This window comes from Scylla paramamosain, chromosome 3, assembly GCF_035594125.1.
Source record: "Scylla paramamosain isolate STU-SP2022 chromosome 3, ASM3559412v1, whole genome shotgun sequence".
Lineage (NCBI taxonomy): Eukaryota > Metazoa > Arthropoda > Malacostraca > Decapoda > Portunidae > Scylla > Scylla paramamosain.
Genome location: NC_087153.1, coordinates 3762501 through 3779184, shown reverse-complemented (window position 1 = coordinate 3779184; position 16684 = coordinate 3762501). Strand labels below are relative to the sequence as shown.

General features: G+C 42.5%; 1 long non-coding RNA gene across 1 annotated transcript in view; it reads right to left on the bottom strand.

The window, feature by feature from the left end:
• Positions 1-11209: 11209 nt before the first annotated feature.
• The window catches only part of LOC135089356 (uncharacterized), a 93267-nt gene continuing 87792 nt past the window's right edge, over positions 11210-16684 (bottom strand). Inside the window, exon 4 of the long non-coding RNA XR_010261476.1 lies at positions 11210-13192. This is a non-coding gene — a long non-coding RNA (uncharacterized LOC135089356). The remainder of the gene's footprint in view (positions 13193-16684) is intronic.

Genomic DNA, 16684 nt, shown 5'->3' with positions numbered 1-16684 from the left:
ACAAACCAATGAAGAAAGTAACTTAACACTAAAAATCGTACACGTGCTGTAATTCCAAGGTTTTAAGCGATGCTAAAGGACAGATTAAAAGATGGGGCGTTTTTAGCGATTCATGTAGGCAGGTTATCTCGGTAAACAGGTCACATTTCGTCCCCGGTGCCGCTCTCCTCCTTGGCCATGCGTCGGGATGAATACACTATGTAGCTGGAAATGTCTGCAGTATATTCTGGGTGAAGCCAGATGTACCGCGCTACTCATTGTGAAACACTGCGGAATTTTTCATCAACAGACAACAGTGCGTGGTCGGTGGAATTGTCTTACCGAGCTTTTAATGTTTAGTTATATATTAAAACTTTATCAGCAGTAGTCTATTTCTCATCAAGAGGCAGGATATATGAGTGACTGAATTTCAGCTGTTGGTCACTTCCTCCACTAATCAACTCAATGCTGCTATTTCTTTCATAATGTATCGCAATGTTTTGATTTATTTGATTATGGGTGCGAATAAATTGCTTTAGAAAACAGCATAGAACGTATCCATATCTGAGTAAAGTATTTGATTTTTCATTCATAAATCTATCATGGAAAAAAAAAAACCAGTAATGGAAACACCAATACAATAGTAATATATATGAAAAAAATAAATAATCGGAAGAATAAATGGGCGTGACGCAAGATTCAGAACCGATTTATATTTGCTGACCAAGAAACGCTTTTATTTTTCTTCCTTGGGTAATTTTGGTTTATTCCTTCACTCACCAAACATAGGTAAGAAAAAAAAAAACTCGTTAATTTAAAATAAACTTCTAACGACCGAGAGAAATAACTGTAATACAAAAAAAAAAAAATAGATAAATAAATAAAATAAAAAAAAATAAAGTGAATCCTAAGAAATAGAAGAAAAAAAACAATAATAAGTACAGGTAAATAAAACCTCATTATCATGTTCGCATCGAAATATAGTTAGTACATATATATCTCCTTTTTTTTTAATCCCTAATAGTATATTTTCTTATCATTATGGAGGGACGGGTATTACTGCTTCTTATGTCATTATCCATTTGCTACTTTTTTGCGGCAGTGTATAATGCAGCGCGAACGAGGAACTTCTTTATACCTGGCAAGCTGCGGGAGAAGGGGGAAGGGGAGGATCCTTGGGGAGGCCATGGTGGTGTTCCCTCCTCACTTGGCTATCCTCTTTTTTATCACCTCCCTCAATTGATTTTTTTTCCTCTCTCCTAATCTGTGTCTCCCTCTTTTGCTAATCTCCCTCCCTTACCAGAGGATTACACCAATATTTCTCCTCACTATATTTTCCGCCTTCCTTCCTTCCGTACTTTTGTGGATAATTCGTATAATTTCTGGAAGTAGTTGGTGTGTCCTTTGTTAGCTCTTGTCTGTTGGTCTCTCTCTCTCTCTCTCTCTCTCTCTCTCTCTCTCTCTCTCTCTCTCTCTCTCTCTCTCTCTCTCTCTCTCTCTCTCTCTCTCTCTCTCTCTCTTTGACCTTTCCTCCCTCCCACACACGACCTTCCCTTAATCCTCACTCTACCTCTCCTCTCCCCATTACCAAAGCCTTTACTCCCATTATCAACGTCTTTCTTCCATGCCCCTTACGCTTCTTCTCTCCTTCCTATCTCCCTTTCCTCTCCTTCCATCACACGTAGAGAGGTCTCCCGCGGCTTGGTCGGACGGGTCACAGGAGCGCTGCAGGTCACCTCTGATACACCATCTTATCGGGGCGGTCACAATGGGTCGCCTGCTGGCCGGGATTGAGGGTGGTTTAGTGTGTCAAGGGGGTGGTGAGGCTGCTGAAGATGGGCTATTGTATGTAAGCTTGTTTGTTTTCCGTGTGTGTGTGTGTGTGTGTGTGTGTGTGTGTGTGTGTGTGTGTGTGTGTGTGTGTGTGTGTGTGTGTGTGTGTGTCGTGGTGGAGATTATGGATTTTATATATATGGAAGAAAGATACAGACGTGCAAACATATAACAAGTTTGTTTCTGAGTGATGGCCATATTAGAAGATAAAAGTGGTGAAGCTTTACAGGAAATGGCGGAAGCTGTAAGGAGTCAAGTAAAAAAGAAAAAAAAAAAAGCAAATTGGCAGAAATAAGGCGAGCTTCTTGCTGCAATAAACTATCACTTTAAAGGCGAGCTTCCTTCACTTAGAAAGTATAACTGCGTATTATATATAATTTTCAGATACTGGTAATGCTCTCAACACTAACAAAACGCAATATGTACATTTTACCTCAAAGTGAAGGTTCACCACCAATGTCACACTAACCTAACAGTTAATTATTTTTTTACCAATGTGAAATACACTGACCTTCATCTGTAATATCCCTCTTTTTATCCCAAGAGGTCATAAGGAAATGGTAAAAGGTTACGGGGAGGCGATTAAGATTGAAAGAAAATTAGCAAAAACCGCTGTGAGTGTGTGTGTGTGTGTGTGAATAGCGAGCATATTTCATAATTAATTAAAAAGAATTGTCTTGTTTTTCTCTAATTCCTTAATGTTTAAGGTCCTCTGTAGTTCATATGTAGCTAGTTTCAACGTTGTTATGCTGTGACCTGCTTGAAGTTATGTCTAATAAAAATCTGGTCAATACACAATCTAATAAAAAAAATATAATAATGTATTTTACGGGGCACGGAGGGAGGGAAGGAGAGAGGAAAGGATAAAAGAGGAAGAACGGCTGCCCTTTCTTACCTTTCCTCCTTTCCTGGCCTCCTCCTCCTCTCAGAAGTGGCGGACATTAAGCCAGCGGAGCATTTCCTGGCCAGGGACTTAATTTTATTCCCAGCGTCACTCATCCTTCACGCGCTATCAGATGTACGTCAGCGCGGCAACCCGGCCCTTCAAAACACCAGCAATAACTGCCACGACTTGTCTCCCTTGATTAATCTAATAACACACTAATATATCAAAGAAAAACGTTACCTTGAGCAGCACAATCATTCCCATGTTCGTATCGGAGGCGTCAGTTCATGCTATTCTGAGTTGAAATTATATACATCGGCAGACTCGTGCTTAAGAAGGTGGCGGGTCTCAGTGAGGATTATATGAGTGATGAAGCACGGGTCGGGAGAGCTGCTAATGGAAGGAACTGATACTATCGGGGCCTTGCTGCTGAGGACTTGGTGTCCGCTTATGCGCTATTGTTTTGAAACTCTCTCTCTCTCTCTCTCTCTCTCTCTCTCTCTCTCTCTCTCTCTCTCTCTCTCTCTCTCTCTCTCTCTCTCTCAATGTATACATTCTCAATGAATTAACCTTTTAAGTTTATATGTATATTTCCCTCACATTTTGTGTTAATCAACGTTAAAAATCATGCATATATATATATATATATATATATATATATATATATATATATATATATATATATATATATATATATATATATATATATATATATATATATATATATATATATATATATATATATATATATATATATATATATATATATATATATATATATATATATATATATATATATATATATATATAATTTTTTTTTTGTCATACGTTTATTTCTTAAAATTTTTTCTACAGGTGCAGTGTTCTTTTTGTTATTCATCAAAGACTATTTTTCTATTTTTATTTTTTCTACCTAAATCCATGCAAAAATCAGCAATAAATAGATAAAACTCCGCACGGCTCTCGCAGACTTCAAGACCAGCAAGGAACACCATCCATCCGTGACGGTGATTGTGTGGCTGATGAAGACATTATGGCGACAGCAGCCATTCGTCTCCGTGAAACCTTTCCCGGGATCTTAATCGAAATCTAGTTTCTGAAAATATCCGTGAAACCGAGGGTGGGCGGGCCGGTGTGGGCCCGGCAGGGAAAGAGGTCTGGCTCGGGGATTCTTACTTGCCATCGGCTGTCGAGATGCAGAGGGATAACCCGACCCGAGAGGAACAATTGTTAGAGACTCCTGAAACAAGATGGATAAGCTGGCTGACAAACTTGGCCGCTTGTGGTGGAGGGCGGCGGCGAGGCAGGCAGCGAGGAGGTGCGGTGCCTGGGGGGGTGGTGTGGGGAAGGTGAGGGGGTGATTACGGAGGCGCGGCAGGGGTGACGGAAGATGCCGAGAGGAGACCAGTGGGACGAGAGGAGTTGAAGTGATAAGGAAAGAAGAATCATGTGTAGACTGAGATTTGACAGGTAGAAATACATTTAGACAAGTTGCTCATTATCACTGAGAATAAAGAATGAAAAAAATCTGTACTAATTCAGTTAATACAATCCAGGGCCACCTGTAGCCTGCATTATGTTCTCTGATCTCTAATCTGAATTTCTTTCGCGCCGTTAAGTAAACACTGGTCTGAGAATCAAGTCCCTCAATGAAAGTGAGCTCATTTATGAAGCTAGTGTTATTTTTTGTAGTATTGCAGTGTATCAACGATTGAAGCTGTAATAGGATGGTATGTTGTGCGTTGTACTAGTTAAGTCTGTAATATTGTAGTTTCTTTTTCTTATGGAACTGTGGTGTACTGTTTTCAGTGATATTTTCCTGGTATGAAGTATACATAAATTACAAAGGATTACATAAATCATTTATATATTTCTCAGAACTGTTTCATTACACTATTCTGTACTTAATACTTGATGAAGAGACAAAACAACAGAGTGAAATCTTCCTTCTGTGGCGATGTAATGTAATATGATGTAGTTTTATGGTGAACAGTGCGTCCAGTCTACGATGATGCAATGCCAAGGCATAAGCAATGTGAAAGTGTTATAGAGTTCATAGTGCTGCAATGTTGGGGTCAGTAGTTATGTTCTCTGAAGTGGTAGTGTTGTGCTGGTCTGTGGCGATGTCAGCGCCCATGCGGCAGTGTTCTGGTCTGTGGTGTGGTGGTGCCCAGGCCGCTGTGGTGCACCTACCCAAAACTGAGGTAAGTCTTTTCCACTTATCTTAGATCAAGGTCTCGGCCAGACGTCACTAAAATACAACGGGTAGTTTGTTTTGTGTCCAAGCATTGCGTTTTTATTAGTCTCAGAAGGCAGCGTGACGGAAAGGGACCTGAGGGCTGAAGGGATGCTGTGGCTCTTATGAAAGTGAAGTCAGGTTATTCTTTTTTAGCTTCGCTATTATAATAGTCTACAGTTCGTATAATACGTGCAATTTGACATTCTCTTTTATGTGTGCAAAGATTATCATCCTCTTCTCAAAGCAAGAAACGAATAGGTTAAGGAACTACTGCCATTCCTCCATTTATTTGATTTGAAAAGCTCGTATTTTTCTAAATGCCATCTACTGTCCATTCCATGGCAGGGACAATAGAATAAAGGGGCGTGGTGTAGGACCATAGCTGTAACCTTCAGTTTGCGGGCTGCCCACTTGTCCACCAGCGGTTACAAGATGGATAAGCTCAGCGACAAGATGACACCGATACTGCCGGATCACCTCCCGCCACAAAGATCTGGTGATACCTCCTCCCGAGAAGGCACCCAAGGGACCACTACGCGCCTCTAGGCCACATCAACACATACATACATACACACACACACACACACACACACACACACACACACACACACACACACACACAACAGGCTGCGTGTGTTCGACTGTATCGCTAAATACGAGGAAAAGGCCAGCGTGTCGTGGAGACCACCCTTACCTTTTCCAGCACACTTTTTTCCTTTTTTTCCGGTACAAAACAAACGCGCACTTTCCTTTAAAAACAAAGGAATAATGAAAGACGACAGTAAAAGCAAGGCCTCCAGGCAGAGTACCGCAGCGTGGGAACCATGACACTAAGCACTGCGAGTACTTTTGACCTTCTTGTTCCAAAATACCCCAACCATACAAGGCAAGGCAAAAACGATGTCTGGTTATTGTCAAAGAAGGAATTACACTGGTTACACAGAGCAGGACACGACCAGGGACCGAAAGGATTAAAGATTTACTCCTTAATTGACGGAAGTGGCGTCCATCACCAAAAATGAGTGAATGTCGAGAGCCTCCCATGGACTCGATCATGTGTGTCGCTGCGTCCGGACTCAAGACCCTGATAACCAGACCACCAGAAGTGACGGAGAAGAGTACTACCTCACCGTATTCTGAATAAACTAATACTTTTAATGTTCTATATTGGGGGGACATGGAGAGAGTTATCCATATTTAGTAACCTTTAGACGATGAGAACCGCGTGTAAGCCAAGGCCGCGGCGAGGCTCGGGAGGCGGCGCGGCACCCAGGTAAGAGCGACGTGGAGCGGCAGTCGGCATGTCAGGTCGGTTATTAATAACAGTTTACGTATTGTGGTGCGTCCCGGCGGCTGCGTAGGCCGCTTCCGTCTTTCCCGGACCCGTCACGCATGTCCGGGTTCGCTTTAAGTGTTGTCCGGAGCCAACAATTTGAGTTTTCCTCGCAGCACACATTGTCCTCTCGGCGGCAACTGGTCGTGTTTGAAAAACACATGGAAAAAAATCATGTAGGTACACTGGGAATGGTCCGATAGGAACTGTTATTCACGGATTCTTTTTCCAGGAGCAAGAATGTACCGAGGTCTACCTCTTTCTGTATTCTCCTCTCACCTGGCGACAAGATGATACCATGCTTTTGCGTCGATGCCCACAGAGGAAAAATTCCCAAGAGTAAGTACATCTAGTATATCATGAACAAATAAAAAATGCACAATTCATCATCACCAAGAATACATTAATAAAATTATCATGGTGTTTCTTTGCGTTTGTTTAGTGAAATAAATTGAAAAAAACTTGCAAAGTCGAGATGGCAGAGGGAAAGAAATAACTGGAGAAATGAAAAATTTGTGTTGGTCTTTGAACAAAAATCAGAACCCAACAAAGTCACCTTCGTGGAGGCGAGGGCGAGGGAGGCTGTTCAACAAGTACCGGGTGGTCAGGCTGCAGGGGAGATGCTGCACACATGTGCACATAATTCAAGACTTTCTGTAACTTAACATTTCGATTCTGGTTTTCAGTTTTGAATACATACATGAGAGGATATATGAAATATTGTTACATTTCCGTTAAACACATGATTTTCACAAAAAATAAAGTTAGTATTATCTATGACAAGTACAACAGCACATGTGAACACACACACGAAGCGTCGAAGATATCGTAAAACAATTTTCTCTTCATTCTGATTTGCTCCTGCAGAAAGTAATCATGCCAAAAGATAGACTGCCTGTTTCATCAAGCACGATATTAAAATAATAAAAGAGCTCAACTTTCACACTAAGGAGCTGGATGAGATAAATAACAGAAAAACGAAAACTGTTCTCTGTCAAAAGATGTTTGCCGCAGGTGGGGTATGTGCCAGACAGATCATGAATTTACTAAAACAAAAATATTTCTCTGAAGAGTAAAGGAAGTCTTGTGGCGAACACTATGTCGGCCAACAGGCAAGTCAGGAATCAGAGAAGCGTAATGCGACGAATAGCGTTTGAATTTTATTTTTCATTGACAGTGCACGTGTTCGTATATATTAGTGGCCAAAGAAACATCTGAGGAAGGTGAGAAGTGTCGTAAACAGTAAAACACAAGTGGTTCAATGTAAACTGTGAAAGATCTATATAAGGGGGTCAAAATTGTTTATTACACTGAGTCGGCCTAAGAGAGCTAATGTCACTGATTGCTTCATGTATCTGTTTATATCCGTATCTTATCCATTTTTTTATTCATCTATTCATTTAGACATCTGTGTCTATTTGTTTTCCTATCAAACTACTTATATATTTATCTATTTAGTAAATGAGCCAGCTACCTAAAATGAAAGCGATACAAACAGACAAAAGATAAATAGTGAGAGAGAGAGAGAGAGAGAGAGAGAGAGAGAGAGAGAGAGAGAGAGAGAGAGAGAGAGAGAGAGAGAGAGAGAGAGAGAGAGAGAGAGAGAGAGAGAGAGAGAGAGAGAGAGAGACTTTTACACCACACGACGAGTATAATTCATGCGAAACAATTATATCATTACGACAGTTATTTTAGACACGAGGCTAAAAATATTACTATGCAAAAAAAAAAAAAAAAAAAAATGAACCTTCTCCCGCAGCAGTAGCAGGAACAGTAGCTGCAGGAGGGAGGAGGCAGCAGCTGGCACCACCTAGCACACTACACACGCTACACCGGAACAAGAAGGTCGAGGCTGGGATCTGACAGACTGTGAGAACTCGATGAATAGTTTCCCTAGGAACTCACCAATAATACTGCTTGTCACGACCCTCTCTCAATAACTTCTACATTGTCTGACGCCGTGACAGCCAATTTGTGCTTTTTCTTGTGTTGGAATGTCACTGGGTCCCAAGGTCTTCCTCCTCCTCCTCCTACTCCTCGTCCACTACCCCCATCTCATCCAGGCTAAGTCACTTTCGTCAGCCGTGTCAGGTTCCGCCCATCGACAGTTATAAAAGACAAGCTTATATATAGGAATGTCAACAACATATATACAGTTCGTCCGCCACCTCCGCGATGGATGTGATGGGTCTAGGTGCATCGAGCGTTTAGGAGTGTCTGTTTGGTGAATTTTGTTATGTTTGCTACCTTTACAGTGGGAGTGTGCGTGACATTTACTCCGAATGTTAATATTACTAATCCTGCTCCTGTTAATACCGCTTCTCCGCTCCTGTTCCTAATGCTGCTACTACTATTGCTACTACTACTACTACTACTACTACTACTACTGCTATTACTACTACTACTAATGCTACTACTACTACTACTACTGCTACTACTACTACTACTACTCCTATTTCTAGTACTACTACAACTACTGATCCTATTATACTTTGCTAAAATTATAAAAAAATAAAAAATAATAATGATAATGCTACTACTACTACAACAACAACAACAGCAACAGCAACAACAACAACAACAACTACCACTACTACTACTACTACTACTATTACTACTACTACTATTACTACTACTACTAATAATAATCATGATAATAACAATAATAATAATAATAATTATTACTATTATTACTACTACTACTACTACTACTACAACAGCTACTACTACTACTACTACTACTACTACTACTACTACTACTACAACTACTACTGCTACTACTAATACTACTACTTCTACTACTATTACTGCTACTACTACTGCGACTACTACTGCTACTACTAAAATTAATAATAATAACAACAATAATGATAACAATAATGATAATAGTAATAATAATAATAATAATAATAATAATAATAATAATAATAATAATAATAATAATAATAATAATAATAATTATTATTATTATTATTATTATTATTATTATTATTATTATTATTATTATTATTATTATATAATTATTATTATGATTATTATTATTAATATTATGTGATAATGCTGCTATTATTATTATTACTGCTACTGCTAATAATGCTACTGCTACTAATTCTGCTAATACTCTTGCTAATAATACCACCACCACCACCACTACTACGGCTACTGCTGCTGCTGTCATTCACACCACCGTCACCATCACCGTCACCGTCACCGTCACAGCCACCATTGCCATCGACGGGCGGAAAGAAAATAAAGGCCGGGACGGTGGCAGCGGTATTTGACCCTGAAGCTCGCCGGCGGGAGAGAGTGAGGCTCGGTCAAGAACAAGCAGGTGTTGCCAAGGTGTTCAGGAATCTGGTGTCGCCTTTCCGCATCTCAGCCTGGTGTCTCTCTCTCTCTCTCTCTCTCTCTCTCTCTCTCTCTCTCTCTCTCTCTCTCTCTCTCTCTCATCGTATGGCAGTTTCTCTCCATCAATTTTTTTTCCCCCTCTCTCTCTGCTAACACATTCACCTCACAAAACACAGCGCGGCTCTATCGTCGCTCTGGTGGCTTTTGTCACTGTCTGTCTCACATCAACAGCCTGTCACCTCCCTATATATCTTCACTACACACACACACACACACACACACACACACACATTCACTGATGCACGCTTCCTTCTTTATCCGAATGTACGTACTAGTATATATATTTCCGTGTATTTTATAATGTAAACTTAGGAAGTAAAAATCGGGTACTTGAATTGTCCTCGTCTTTTCCTTTTTTTTTTTTTTCTGAAATTTCATCTTGTTCCTTATTATCTTTTTCTTCTTATAGGCCCCCCTCCCTCCCTCTCTCTCTCTCTCTCTCTCTCTCTCTCTCGATGGAGTAGGTGGTAGCAGTGACGGGGAGGAGGAGGAGGGAAAGGAGGAGGAGGAGGAGGAGGAGGAGGAGGAGGAGGAGGAGGAGGAGGAGGAGGAGGAGGAGGAGGAGGTAGCGGTTCTTCCCGTCAGACTTCATGATTTATACCGTCCAGACGCGGCCACACTTTAGCCCCCTATTATGTCAGATTGGAAGACAGCCCCCTCAATCACCGCCCTCCCGCCTGCTGGGGACTGCCAAGGAGGGGGTGAGGGATCCGCTTATAGGGCTCCGTGGGAAGGTACGGGGAGTGGTGGTGCTGGTGGTGGTGGTGGTGGTGGTGGAGGTCGGAGTTGTGTGAGAGATGAGAGAAGAGTTTGGTGAAAAATTGTTAAGAAGGATGCAAGTGATGAACTAAATTGCTAATAAACACACACACACTCACACACACACACACACACACACACACACACACACACACACACACACACACATACACAGAGAGAGAGAGAGAGAGAGAGAGAGAGAGAGAGAGAGAGAGAGAGAGAGAGAGAGAGAGAGAGAGAGAGAGAGAGAGAGTGTGTGTGAATATAAATAGTTAGAAAAAATAAGGGTATGTAGATGAAAAATGATTCGCAAATAAATAAATAAATAATTTTTTTCGAAGACAAAAATTACAGAGGGAATAATAAAAAAAAAAAATAATAATAATAATAAAAATAATAGTAATAATAAGATGAGAAAGAAGAAGAATGGAACAGCTATGGACGTGAAACAGAAATTGTTAATGAAGAGAGAAAAGTAATAAAAAAAGAGTACAGAAGATGATGAAAGTGAAGGAAGCAGACGAAAGAGAATGTTGATGTGGAGGAATCTAGTTCACCACCACCACCACCACCACCACCACCACCACCACCACCACCACCATCAAGATTCCAATCACGACAGCCAACTATAGATCACTCCTGTAATTTCCTTGTTACACTAAAAATACATCAGGAAACTATTCACGCAGCTCACAAACAGCTTATAGGACCACGAGCAAATTGAGCAAATTAAATCGATACAATGCTTAAGGAAAAACTATTAATCTAAATGTTTTTCATTCTTTTTGTAACAGGAGCACTGGCCTAGAGCAACATAACGAACGAAAAAAAGGCCCAATGAGGTGTCAGTTCTACAAGGATAAGTGTCTTGCTCTTTATATTTTCTTAGGGTGCGATGGAAAGTACTCAGTAAGGTTCCCCAGATGTCATTCACCGCTAAGCCACAATCCTTCAGGACCCGTCACCCTTGGTCTACCCTCTACACTGTAGTGGTGCTGCTTGAAGGTGTGTCAATCCAATATCCCTATGAGTCTAAAGCGCGTCCGTCTTCTCCTGGTGTCGATTATATTCAGGAGACGCAACATTATTCCAGTCTTTATCACCAAACTTGAATGACAACTCCTCTCTTGCGTGTGGTATTCACTTGTTCATTCTCTCTCTCTCTCTCTCTCTCTCTCTCTCTCTCTCTCTCTCTCTCTCTCTCTCTCTCTCTCTCTCTCGTTCACTGTGAAAGAAATCTCTCTGTCACTCACCGGAAAAAAATGCCGCACTCGTTCGTCGCCGCTGCGAACAATACTTTCTTTCAAACTGCGTCGTTACACACACACACACACACACACACACACACACACACACACACACACACACACACACACACACACACACACACACACACACACACACACACACACACACACACACACACACACACACACACACAGGAAATACGTAACTTAATTGTAACTATATTCTGGTGTGCACATAACAAAATAATACAAAGGATCTAGATCCATGTAACTTGGTATTTGTGACTTCCAGAAATTAAGTAAACACGATTACCCGTATTGAAAACCTTTCAGAAAATATCCTAAGATAGATAGATATTGAGAGAGAGAGAGAGAGAGAGAGAGAGAGAGAGAGAGAGAGAGAGAGAGAGAGAGAGAGAGAGAGAGAGAGAGAGAGAGAGAGAGAGAGAGAGACAATTTGACTTCTTGATTTACACCGCCATGCATCACGTGTTCACACCGTTCATGCTGGAGTGGTGATGGATGCGGTGATGAGGGGAGGCCGCGGAGGTGTGGTGATGATGTGGTGCTGGATGGCAGAGCTGTACAGCTTCATGGGTGGAGGTGTAGTTGATGTGAGTAGTGGGTGTATGTTTGTAATGGTGGTGAAGTGAAATGGTGGTGGTGGTATGATGGTGGCGGCGGCGGTGATGTGTTGTTAAGATTATAATGCAACTGGATGGAACGATGTTGAACTAACGGGCACACACACACACACACACACACACACACACACACACACACACACACAGCAAGCAGCAGCTACATACATGCAGCACGGCCGTGTGAATGTTGTTATATATTTCAACAAATGAAATAACCGATAGTGCCTCACTTCACAATTCACTCATCAGTCCTGCATACATTAAGCGCGACATGAATAATCAACAAACTATTCACATAAAATGCATAACAAACAACAGCCAACTCCACTTATACACACATATACGTTTGCCTGTACCAGAAGTTGCACTATACCCCTCTGAAATTTATAAATCTTCAGTATTGTGTTCTCATGCTCGTCCGTGGCTTTTTTTTTCTTTTTCTTTTTTTTCTTTTTTAGTTTTATTTTCCCGCCTTGGACAAACTGGTGTTGTTGGCAGCATTGGCCGGAGGGAGGTCAAGCTACATCTGAATATTCCATCTGACAATGGATACTCTTGTGCTACAAGGAACATTTGTTGCCTCATACACCCAAATACGTGCAGGAAAGCACAGCGGATGCATTTGTTTCGGCGCAGCAGGGTGGTGGGTGTGGCCACGAGGGGGCGTGGCTGAGCGGTGAGGGCGGCAGCGCGGCGGCGGCAGTGGAGGAGGAGGAGGTGGTGGTGGTGGTACTGAAGGTGCAGTGGAGTGAGACGCAAGGGATGTGGTGCTAAGGTGAAATCTGTAATATAGCGTGTTGCGGGTCAGGTGGTCGTGGCGGCACTTACACCATCTAGCCATGAAAACATAGATCACGCCACCACCTGAAAGGAGAAGGGAAAGATAAATCCTTAATAAATTCTGGAGTTGTTTTTTTACGATTGTTATGTACACTCTACTTCCTTGTCTACAGGTCATTTAGATCACTCATCCACTGATGGATGCACCACATTACCTTCTGACACCTCCAGACTTAAGAGTATGAACTAGATGTGCTTCGATTTGCTTCAAATAAAATAAAAATGTAAGGAGAAATGTACATTCTCTTAATATCACACACAGTACATAAACAACGTGCCCAATGACGAAGAACCGTGTGGGGTAAATAGCTTCGGGGCGACTAACATAAACACTGGCACGGCTGACGCAAACAGCCATCCATTCTGGAAAAAGATTCTTGCTAGATTACAAAATGAGATATGTATGACATTTTATTTGAGGCGAAGTACATATCCATGTATTGTTTTTATAAAGAAATATATCTATCCAAACAGAAAAAAATGAAAAAAAAGAAAACCCTAGCACAAGTATGAATCACTTAGTACACCAACACCACTTCCATAAACAGTCGCTTTCACAACCACCTCCACTCCTATCACTACCAGGCAACAGCATCTGCAACCACCTCGCTGCGCCGCCGCCACATCCACGTCTTCTCCTCAGCTACTAAAATATCCAGCCAAACAAGGGCCACAGAAAAACGCCAGACAAGAAAATGCAGGATGGAAATGCTAACACGATCGTAATGCAATCTCCATGGACAATTCTACCCCATTTAAAGCCCATAGCTTGGCGGTGACCAGGCAGCCGTGATGAAATATACTGCGCGGGCCCCTTGGCGCCCTCCCTTCCCTGCCACCCCCTTCCCTTTCCCCAGCCAGGCGCCCTCCCCTCACTCCCGCTCGCCTGTTTATCCACCACACAGCGGGCACCCCCAAACAGCGCTATATCTCAAACTTTATTGGCAAAGCGGGCATTCCTGAGAGACAAATAGGTAGGAGTGAGATACTTGGGTACGCTGAGAGACTGTTGGATGGCGTCGGGGGAGGGGAGAGAAAGAGAAAAGGCAAGGAGGAACGAGAATGGAGAAGGGGGAAGAAAATAAACATGATATTGAAAAGTGGGAAAGCAAATAGTACATTGGAAACCAAATTTTTCCTCAAATCACACACACGCACACACACACACACACACACACACACGCACGTATATAGTATATAATACTGTTTATAACTGTAAGGTCTCAGCAAGAATATTGAGGCACGTGAAGTCAAATCTTGAACAAGGGATGTGGGGAAAGCGCAGGAGAACAATGAATGTTTGAACGGGAGGAGCTGTAAGGTGGACCGATAAAGCAAGACCTAACAGTGAGGTGGTGCATGGGGCAAGGGAGGACCAGGGGGGACCAGGCAGGCGCCTTTGATGTGTGATGTCAGTACACGGCAGCGTGGCCAAAACTGTTCGCTGAATGGTGCATGCTTGTTCTCCGGCACTGGTGAGCGTGCCGGCTGACTGAATGCATTTAACAACACAAGTTTGCAGGGAGACTTATAAAGGAAAGGGATTTTCTTTGGGTAAGGAAACCTAAAACAAAGATTTTATGCAACTTTAAACCTGCTATAGATTCTATCTTCTCTACGTTTACGTTAGAGAGAGAGAGAGAGAGAGAGAGAGAGAGAGAGAGAGAGAGAGAGAGAGAGAGAGAGAGAGAGAGAGAGATGGACTTGACAAGCACAGTACGAAGCCGCCAGCAAGGGGCAGGCAAGGAGCACAATGGCTGTCTGGTGAGCACATCACGCAGCTCACTAGGGCTTTGCATCCTGCACATTTTGTTACTCAGTCAGTCATCGTAAGTAAACACACACAAAGGAAGGCTTTCAATAAATATCTCAATTAGTCAGGCAGCTCCCCAGCGCACACAGACACCTCTATATAATATTACCCAAGTGCCGTGATATAAATTGTCATAAAATAGATTTCGATTAAGCCCGGCCCAGCAGGCAGCCCGAGCGCTCGATTATATAATAAAAAGAGAGAGTAGTGTTCGATCCAGCCAAAGGTCTGGAGCCTCTCTCACCAGCTGCGAAGGCAAATTTGTATCAGCAGCGAACACAGTGTTAAGAGGAGCGCTGGACTGGATAATTCAACTGCTCCGAACTCCTTCCAGCGGCCGCGAGTAACATCAAGAGGCTGCCGATGGATAATTACACTCTTAACGCAACTCCTACTATACGTTCTAATCGAAGCTCCAATTAAGCACAGCACCGCACACAGTACTTTACGAGGGCACGTCACGAAGGAACGCTATGAACTTGTGATCTTGATGCTCCTCTACGTTAGCTCACGGCAGCTCAAACGACGGGGTGGAGCCGGAAGTGGAGGCGAAAGGTTAACAGAAGGCAGTCTCTGATATACTGTAAAGCGGAATTAAGTTATCTAAAAAAGAAAAAAAGAAAGTGGGAGGGAACTTCAAAGACATACAAGTTTACCTGCGCTAGTATGAGGCAGATGGAAAGGTGAGTGTGAGTGAAGATGTAGAGTTGAAAAAAGATGGAAATGACAAATACAGGAAGTATTGGCTTGGGCGTGAACGGGTTAGCTAGTGAGGGCAAGGTGTGTTGAGGTTGTTGAGGTCGAGGTGGAGGGGTTTCAGGGATATGAAGGGATACCGGTCTGAAGGAGACGGGTGACTCTGACAGTGATCCACGGCCCACAGCATCCCTCGACATGCAAGATGCACCTAACGATCGGTTTACGGAGGGAAAAAAGCGTTCTCGAGCGACGGAGGGAGGAACACCCCCTCTGCTTGCGTACTAATTATGATTCCACTCGCGTCGTCCTTCTACGTTCACTACTTTGTTACTTCTTCGCGTGTGAAATATTTATCTCTCTTTATTTTGGATACATCGATCATCTAATAGCTTATGAATATTTAAGGAAAGCTCGGAAGAGAGATGGCAAGAAATATAGGGCTTTACTTCATCGCCTGACAGGGAATTGAATGCGTCGTGACACTACATGCTGAGGAGGCGGCCTCACCTTGACTCATACCTGTGTCTGCATGCTGGGCCTAATTCGGACAACTCGTCTCGATGCTCGAACATGACGCGGACTTGAAACTCCTTCGTTTCCACTCTTTAAAATGCTCGCGTCACTTTCTTACGGGATCATGTTCCCATGGTATTCGCCTTCTGGCCGGGGGTATAATCCTGCTTGAGTGAGAAGACCCATATAGGTACTGAGTTATGTGGAGAGGCCGGGCAGCCGCCGCAAAGAGACCCGAGGAAGCCAACGGGACATCGGTGCTCGGTACACATCCCTAGCGAGCGCCATGTTCAAACTACGGGAGGCGGCCATGTTGGCATGACGTCATAACTTCGTGATGAATGACACACGATTGTTGGTGCTGGTCTCACATTACAAATAAAGTCTGTTATTATTTCGTACTCTTAAATTAATATCCAACAGTATTTGTTTACGGAGGGAATGAATTACATAACGTCTACGAAAACTGTTGTGTAACATTATGAAAAAAG